Source organism: Lepisma saccharinum, chromosome 2, assembly GCF_977018435.1.
Source record: "Lepisma saccharinum chromosome 2, izLepSacc3.1, whole genome shotgun sequence".
Taxonomy (NCBI): Eukaryota; Metazoa; Arthropoda; class Insecta; order Zygentoma; family Lepismatidae; genus Lepisma; species Lepisma saccharinum.
In genome coordinates, this window is record NC_139230.1 from 142761763 (window position 1) to 142772010 (window position 10248).

Here is a 10248-nt window from a genome sequence, read left to right on the forward strand (position 1 = left end):
CTCTTGTATTTTAGAGACCTGATTCGCCACAAAAGTTTTCCAACGACTAGGACATGAAGCTATCCAAGCTAAAACTATTTTGGAGTCCGAATAGGAGGTAACAGTTGTGAAGTTGACTGGCAATGCTTTTCGCACATAAGTAATGAGGCGAACCAACATTAATGCAGCACAAAGTTCCAGTCGTGGAAGTGTTATCTTTTTTAGAGGAGCCACTCTTGTTTTTGAGGCAACAAGTTTAACCTGGACTTGTTCATTAGCACACACACACCTAAGGTAAACAACCGCTGCATAGGCTGCTTCAGATGCATCACAAAACCCGACTAAATGAAGCTCGATACAGTCTTTTGGAATGATGCAACGTTCAATTCTAATAGTTTGCAAATTTGGTAAATCACTGCAGTAATTAACCCACTTATCAACTACATTAGTTGGAAGTTCATCATCCCAGTCAAGTTCTAATTTCCACAGTTCTTGTATCAATAATTTGGCTTTCATTGTGGTAGGTGTTAGCCAGCCCAAAGGATCAAACAACTTAGATATCTCTGAGAGGAGAAGTCGCTTGGTCAACACAGAATGCACAATTGGACTCACTACATTAAAGGAGAAATGATCCAAGGAAGGACACCACTGAATCCCCAATGTTTTCTTACAGTCACTGTCATTAAATTGAAACGGCACGTTTCTTTCAAGCAATTTGCTTGGAATACTGTCTAGCACCTTAGGATCATTAGAGGACCATTTGCGAAGTTCAAAACCACCTTTAAGCAGGAGTTGGGTTAGTTGATGGTACAGTTCTATAGCACCCTCCGTAGAATAACTCCCACTTTAGAAATCGTCTATGTACACATGATTAAGTAACACATTTGAAGCAAAGGGGAAATTTGCACCTTCATCTTCACGTAATAGTTGCAAACACCTCGTAGCTAAGTATGGTGCACAAGCAGTACCATAAGTGACAGTCAATAATCTGAAGTCTTGAAATGGTTCACTAGGAACTTCTCTCCACACAATTCTCTGAAAGTCTGTATCCTTTCGATTAATTTTCACTTGTCTATACATTTTTGAGATGTCAGAAGTTAGGGCTACTTGATGTATTCTGAATTGTAATATCACACTAATGATATCACTTTGTAACTTAGGGCCAATCATTAAAGTGTCATTAAGAGAAACACCTGTAGACGTTTTACAACTGCCATCAAAAACTACATGAATAGGTGAAGTCGTACTGTCTTTAAATACAGGATGATGAGGAAAATAAAAGCTTTCACTAGGCACCTTATGTATTTCTTCAGGGGGGATAAGTTCCATATGTCCAAGTTCTCTATACTCAGTCATGAAAGCATTATACTGTTTACGAAGTTCAGGGGAGTGAGAAAGTCTGCGTTCTTGACTTTTAAGTCTCTTAACTGCTGTTTCTCTTGAAAACCCTAACACCATATCATCATTCTTAAATGGTAAGCTAACTACATATCGACCATTCTCTTGTTGGTGAGTAGCTATGAAATGTGCTTCACACCTTTTCTCTTCTGACGTTAAATAATTAAGGGTTGGCAATGCTTCAAGTTCCCAAAAATTACGTACGTTAGTATTCAAATCACATGACACATGGAAAGATGAGACTGAGTTGGTATTTGCATTACCAACACTATCATCAATTTGCCCTGATAACACCCAACTGAAGACTGTTTCTAATGCTGATGGAGTACCAGGAGGTCCCACGCAGCGTCAACTTCCTAACAATAAAGGAAAAATGTCACAGCCCAGTAAAATATCCACAGGAGCACTCACGTTAAATGTAGGATCAGCCAAGGGTAAGCCCTGTATGTGTGACCAAGTGCACGCCCCTGGTACTTGCACTCTTGGCAAATTACCTGTGATTTTCTTCACTACCACAGCCCTTACACTGTACAGTTGTGTCTTGCATTTTGACAGAAACTGAACATTAGCTATAGCATTGGCTGTGTAGACACCCCTTTCAGTTATGCCAGAAATATTTATGTTAGTGCGTTGCTTAGGTAACTGCAACCTTTGTAAACACGTCTCAGACACAAAGGACACTTCCGACGCCGAGTCTAAGAGCACACGACAAGGCTGAAAGTAACCCTGTTTGTTTTTAACATTAACAATAGCAGTACATAACAATACTTGTGATACGCCAGAGGATTTAACTAACTTGTTTTCTGCAACATGAGACGACACTTGTGGGGGAGAGGAACTGGTCAACTGCCCATTCTTGTTAGCCTTGTCAAAATGAATTAAAGTATGGTGATATTTTCCACAGATGCGACACCCGTTTGATGTACATACTCTTAATTTGTGCTGTTGAAAACCATTAAAGCAAAGCACTTTCTCTTTCACAAAACTGTGCCTTTGTTGCACGGACATTTGAAGAAACTCTTCACACTTGTGTAGTTTGTGTTGCTTGGTGCGGCATTTCGGGCAGAATGAAACAGCTGATGTTACAAAGGAAGAGGTTGAAGGCTTATTATGACTGACCGCCTTCCGCCGATTGTTGTTTTCACTTGCCATTGACGACAATGCACGCGCATGCTGATCTAGGAACTGGGTCAACTCGGAAAAACTAGGCACTTCTTGTGACGTGAGAGAGAGTTCCCATTGTTTTCTTGACTCAGAATCGAGCTTTTTTGTTGTATGATAAACAAGAATCGCATCCCAAGATTCAACTGGTACACCGAGCACCTTTAAAACATGAATGCACTCATTTGTAGTGTCGATAAGACGATGTAAACTTGTGTGCGAGTTCTCATTCACTTGCGGCTGATTCACCAGTCACTGGACAGTGTTGCTAACTAATACCCTCTTGTTAGAATAGCGGTTGTTGAGAAACTCCCACGCATGTTGATAGTTTTCATCTGTCACTGTTAATGATTGTATAAGCAAGGCAGCCTCGCCCTTGAGAGAAGCCTTCAAATACTGAAGTTTTTGTGCACCACTTAAGTTTGCATTTTTGTCGACACTTGCACTAAACAAATCATGAAAACTTAGCCAGTTCTCTAGCGATCCACTGAAGGAAGGAATTTCCAATCTTGGTAGTTTAACTTCACCTACTTGTTGCTGGGGTGGGCTGTCATGTGATGATGACGTCACTGATGTAAGACTTCTTGATTCCGTTAATTGTACTGACCGAAGCTTGTAGACAATCTGATCAAGTCTGTTTTCTTCCACACCTAATTCACCTTCATACCTTTCGAACTCACTAGCGTCCCTTGCAGTAAGATCAATTAATATTTGTTTGCAGGCACTTGATAGTTGCGTCGCTTTATCACCACACAAACACATCGTGGCATTGTTTAAAGTCCCAGAATTAACACGATTCTCGAGATGCGTAATCTCACATTTTAGCACTGTCTTTGCTGCGAGAATTCGCTCAATTTTGACGCGTTCACGAACCGCGAACCAACCAAAAATTGGCGAACCGTATTGCACTACACGCTGGTAACGAAAGATGCTTGTTTAAGCCAGCACCACGCCTTGATGACGTCAGTTTCTTTGTTCGTGTCTCGCGGGCGATCAACTAACGAACGGAAAATACGAAAAGTGTGATAAGAAGTTCTGTGTAGAGACTGTCTTTGTCACACAAATGCACACTTAAAGTCACAGTTCACAAATATGCATGTAGAAAAACACAAAGTCACTAGAATCAGTTTCACGGAATGTCACAAATCCAGCTATGGAGGACCAGGTCGGGATGCGAGCCCCGTTCCGATTTGTATCCAAAAACTTTCGGTGGTGGGGATGGTGAATTTGCAAAGGACACTCACCTTATGTAAACTACTGTTTAATGACACACAGATATGTTTACATACATTACACATTCCCTGTCACACAGTTGACAAGAGATAAAACTGTAGACACAAAACGACGTCGTGCAGCCATACTTGCTGCGCACTCGAAGACAAGTGTTGCCAACACCTACTTGGCAAATATAAAGAAAAATGTCTTGGCCGCCATGTTGGATCCAAGTACATTGTGGGGGCAACACATGGTATTATATGTACCTTGTGTGGATTTCTTTTTTTTAAAAAAATTCTTATATTAGGCAGTGATATCAATCACACTGCACATTTTACCTTAATTGGGCATATGCAGTCTTCAAGGCAACAACATTGTGGTGACAACTTAGTAAATGCATTAGCTCCTGGGTGTAACTTCAGACTCTAGTTCTGTCTGCCGTTACTGTTCCAGTTATTTCTCTATTATCTCTTCAAGATTTTCCAGTAATGGAAGTGTCCTGGAATACCTGTCAAGGTAACTTCTAGAAGGGAGTACCTCCCAAGTAACATAGTGGTAACTCCGGGGCTCCACTCCAGGCTTGATTCCTGTGTTGGGTGCATTGCACAATGGTGTGAATCCCACTTTTAACTATAGGTTCAGTCCCATTGAGCATAAAGTAGAATGAAACCAAACTTTGGCCTTCTTCAAGGGAAGAAACAAGTCAGAAAGCAATTAATGGTACATGTCTTTGCTATCTTCTTCATTATAAGCAGCTTTGTAATCATTTCCATTGTGATTACCACAAGGGTGGAAAATGGTCAGTAATAGTCAGTTTTTTCATCTTGGTCTCTAATTTATCAGTATGTTTTAAAAAATGATCAGTTAAGTCAGTATTTTTTGTTTGCATGACTGCAGTTTGTTATTTTTTAAAAATGTATTACTATGTTATAACTTCCCAATGAGGTGTCTTTTCTTTTTAATTCAACTAAATGTAAAACATTTTCCCTACTAGTGATGAAAGCATTTCATTGGCTTTGTTCAGCATGTGAGTCATTGCTAGTTGAGGTATAGAAAGTTTGTGTGAAGCTTTCATAATGGAGTGGGGTGATTACAAAAACTGTGTGGCTGTTATAGCACTCCATAAGGTACAGAAGTTAGTAGGCAAAATTTTCAAAACTCTCCAGAAGCTTCGAATGAATGACAGGCCCAAGCAGGAATGGCTATGCAAGGACTGTGCAACTCATGTATGGAAGCCATCAGTCAGAGACCATGAACTGAACATTTCCAAAATGTCCATGTCTCGTGCATGTAAAGTAACCTAGGACTAAAAGCTTACCAACTGAGTATGGGTCACTTTTTCACAGCTGACTTAAAGCATCAGAGGGCGATAGGGCAATAAAGGCAAACACCTTCTGGAGTGTTACACAGTAAATGGACACAGAAGAATTCTGTACACCAATGGCAAGAATTTTATCACAAGTTCACGAGAAGCTAGTGGAAAGGGTCGATAAAGGCCACCATCTTTCTTCAATAACGGTGTATCTTAAGGGGAAGGGGGGACTTAAGATGGCACCACTGAGCTCCATTTCTGCAAGAAACAGGTAAAAACATCAGCCCGAGTATACCAGGAGACAGTCCTGGACACACTGCTCAAGTATCTCGGAAACACACTTGTATGGTCAGGAGTACATCTTTCAGCAGGATTCTGCACCTCTCATCAAGCTCAAAGAACCCAGAAGTGGCTGGAGACTAATGTGCCAGACTTCACTTCCCCTTCAGATTGGCCATCTCACAGTCCAGACCTCAACCCTGTAGATTACAAATTGTGGTCTGTGATTTAAGACCTGGTTTGCAAGATGAGACACCCCAGTGTTGTTAGTCTGAAGTGCCCTCCTGTGAAGGCAGTGGCAGATTTCCCTCTTGATAAAGTGTGTAATATCCATGTAACATACGACCATGGGCTTACAATATCTTGTGACAGTATTTATGGTAAGACTGGGTACACGAGATCAAAGTATATGTTGTTAATTTCACTGAGGACTTATTTGTCTTATGTCCTAAATCTCCCACTGGAGCAAAGTGCTGCAACACCAGGTCCTATTCCTGGCCATCCTGTGGATATTACTCAAGACTGGCCCATCTCTACCTCAACGCTCCTTCTCCGGCTCATCCTTGGCCTTCCTCACCACTTACTGCCTTGGGGGTTCTCCACTGCATTCTCCTTCCTCATGCTACAACCTATCCTGCTCTATTTCAGTTGTCTTATTTGAACGGTGATGGGTTCCTCTTGAGTTTGCTGTAGGAGGTCCTTATTACTAATGATGTCAGGCCAGTAGATTTGTAGAATTCTTCTGAGGCAGCTCTTTATGAAGACTTTGAGACTTCTGAAGATCTCGGTATTTACTTTCCAGGTTTTGTGCTGTGGAAGATTTTACGTTTGTTCTAATTTAGATGTGATGAGCTTTTGATACTGGGTACAGCTGTACAAAGGTGGCATTTCCTTTCTTCATGTGGTTCTTGACATCGGAACTCGCTCCACCATCCTTTAATATGATGCTGCCCAGGTATTGAAACTCAGTCTCAGTTTCGATCTGCTCTCCATTGATTGGAAATGTCTGATTTAGGTCTCTGGTACTATTGATTTGCACCTCATTTGTCTCCTTGCAATTGATTTTCATGCCTGTTTTGACTCCTCCATGCAATTGAGTCAGTTTCTCCTCCATATCTGTAAAGGACAGGGGGAGTTCACAGACATCAGCAAAGTTTAAATCCTCCAAACATTGCATAATTTTCCATTGAAGTCAAGTTTTCACTCCAAATGTTACATTTCTCAGGACTAAATCCATAATTCATAGTGAGGAGAAAGGTGGTTGGGGACAGAATGCAACCCTGTTTCACTCCAATCTTGACATTTATTGGGTCAGTTAGTTTGCAGTTGTGAACTACTTGTCATCTGTAGCCATCATATAAGCTTCTTATAAGTTCTACAAACTTTTCTGGTATCCCTTACTTTGCTAGAGCCTTCAACATTGAATTCCTTTTGAGAGAATCAAAGGCCTTTAGAAAGACTATAAACACGAGATACAGTGTTGCATTTAACTCATTGCACTGCTCTACTATTATTCGCAGGGTATTGATCTGATCAATGTAGGATCTCTTCTTCCGGAAGCCTGTGACCATGTGAGCTTCTGGTCAGTGCAGTTTTTATCCAAGCAAGCAAGATCCTCGAGAACACTTTGCTTGGTACGGTTTAGAGAGTAATGCCCCTCCAGTTGTCACAGCCAGGTCCCCTTTGTTTGGCAACTCGACCAACAGGTCCTTCTTCCAATCATCTGGAACCCCTCCTCATTCCCAGACTTTCTTGAACAGAGGGTGAAGTATTTCTGTTGAAATTTCTGTCTTCTTTCAGGATTTCTGGGTGGATGCTCTCTGCTCCTACTGGTTTACCATGTTTCATCTTGATGTCGTTGATGATTTCCTCCTTGTTTGGTGCCTTGGGTCAGATTCTAATAGTTCCATCATCATACTCCTCCTCATTTTTTAATTCTTCCATGTTCAACAGTCCTGCAAAGTGTTCCTTCAATCTTTCAAGCTGTTCTCTCTCCCCTAAACTAATTTCACGCAGGAGCACTTACAAGTGGCAAGATCAGTCCATGTTCATTACAATCAACATTGTGATGAAAATGTGTTGTTAAAGACAAGGAGAAAATAATAATAATAAAATAAAATAAATTAAATTAAATTAAAGTGCTCCCCTGTGCTTTTCACCACACTATGAAGGCATATAGGGGGTGTGGAGTTAGGCCCCACACTTTCTTGATCAAAGCCAAAGGTGGGGGTGATGTGATCAGCACCATGTCCCTGGCTGCCTTTACCCCCCAGAGTTTCCTCCAGGTACCCACTTTATGCAATGCTGGGTGGGCACCGGAGCTGCTTGAACAGATGGAAAAGAAATCTTGGTTCTCCCCCCACCGGGGATTAAACCCGGGCCTCTCATAAGGTGGTCAGATGCCCTAACGAATAGTGTACACAGAAAGAAGCAAAACTGGAGAAGTAGAGACAAGAGCAGAATGAGAAGAGGATGATTCCTGAAATATTGCTTGAGGAAAAATGGTGGGAGTCAACATGGCACAGCTCATGCTAGAAGGAGTGGAGAAAGCAATGGAAGAAAAGAATGCATGTCAGTGAAAACTATAGAGAAGTATATATATATTTTTTATCAGTAAAATACCAAAGACCATAAGCAAAGATGTATGTTTTGCATTTTAATATCTGCTTCACACTACTTTTTGAAAGGATTGTTTTTTTTTCCTTGTGTAATATTTTACAAATATGAACACATTTTCTTATTGTTAATAAAACAGTGTGTGATGGTTGGCTATGGGGATGGTGGAGGCCAGATAATAATTTTAAGAAAATGAATCCCACCTTGACTTTTAGGATCACAATTTATTGATATGGTGTACTGCACCCCATGGTACAAGCAACTCATTGAATGCCAAGGTCTACCAGGGCCTCCCCCATGGTGCAGTGTTAGCATATTTGCCTTGTAATCAAGGGGTCCCGGGTTCGATACCCGGTGGACGCACAAGTGGTTCGGATCCCACTTTAAACTGTAGGTCCAGTCCCGATTAACCTTACTGTGCATAAAGTGGACTTAAAACAGCAACTCAAACCAAATCAAACCAAGCCAAGGTCTACCAAGCAGTTCTGTTTTGAGTGGTCCATGGTCAATGCACCATTTATTATTTATCAATATGGTTACTATCAAGCCATACAATATTTTCTTATGCACAGCATTAGTACAATAATGGTATGATGCCCTGTATAGTAAAAATAACTGTACAGAAAACCTATTTGTATGGGAAAATGAAGTGAATTGCAAGATGGTACGTGAATGCTTAAGAACTTATTTAATAGCAGTGTAAAGACAAAATTAAAGGAAATTGATGTGTGACACATATTTTGTATGAAAATAAAACAGAAGTATAAAGATATGTGTGTATGTGGCTATGAGTGTAGTAGATCAAACTGACGTTCATGGAATAGAGATGAAAATGTTCATGTATGTGTGTTTTTAAGGAGGGGGTGTAGCACTGAAACAGCATTGATTGATTAAGACCAGAATATACAGGCATGCGAACGTAGAAGACAGCATAACTCTGCTTTGCTGGTACCGAGTTTTACCTTTGTTGGGAGTGAATCACAGGTTACTGCTGCTTGGTAGGAAAATGACTTGTGATCAGAGCTGTTTTTGTGTAGTTTGGGTATTTCTAGGTCTCTGGAATGAGGATCTAATGCTTAAGGTTCCAACTTCTGAGCAGAGCCTGAGCCTATGATCTAGCAGAGATGATTTGTTATGTACTGTGGAACACTTTATTCAGATCAACCCAAATTATGTTATCCTTGAAGGTGTTAGCTCCCAGGATATACTTCGGCCTGTTCAACTTATTTTCCGTGGAGGTCTATGTATCATTACCATCTCTCTGGCGCTTTCCTTATTGCCTCATGAATCCAATGTTTGGGAGCATCTCTGATCTACTCTGTGACAGCATCATGTAAGGCTTAACCGTTTTGTAATCAGCAACTCTAGGCTCTAAAAAGTGTACTTTTAGGTTGCTAAAATAGGCTCTAAAAAGTGTGCTTTTAGATTGCTAAAAGTGTGCATTTAGGTTGCTAAAATAGGCTTGAGAAATCCTGAACTACGTTCTCAAAAACTTAAAATGGTTCAAAATTCCTGAAAAATACTGATTAGGTGCAATCGTTAAAAACACAATTTCAAACGAACTGTAAGATTTAATTGGTACAGGAAAGTACCTAATTATGGAATACCAATCCTTCTTTTTGCAAATTCAGCTAACTATAGTGTATTTAAGTACTGACAAAAATCTATGTTACACTTTTCACTTTTTCACATTTTTTTTATAGAGTATCCACCATTCAGTTACCTTAAAAAGAACACAAGAAGTTGTAAAACTGTCAAATGAAAAAATGCTTCAAATATGGAATACCACAGGAAATTAACAAAAAGGGCTTTAACATAGAATACTAGCAAAAATCCATTAACCCTGAGGAACATACAAGTAAAGTAACAAGAAGTTAGCCTGTTTATGAAAATCTACAGGATTTACTGGGGGAGTTGAACCCCCAAACTTTTCAGAGCCACTTCAATTTTGCCATTGGCACTGTTAATGGAGTTATTTTCTTTGCTAGATGTAGTAGATGTAGGTAACATTGAAGTGGTATATTGGTGGTAGATGAGACAGGAGCGAGAGGTGTTCCAGAGGTAGCAACCCCAAACTGTTGCTGGCCATATCGAGATACTCCACCAATTGTTCCTCCAACTTGGGTGGGTTCGAATCCCACTCTGGCTTGGTTGTTTGTGAATGTCCATTCATCAATTTCATCAATCATCCCCATCTTCGCAAATTAGCCAAGAGGCACAAAACATGAAGTAAAATAAACTAAATCAATCAATCAATCCAACTTGGGTGAAATAATTGATTTCCTTCC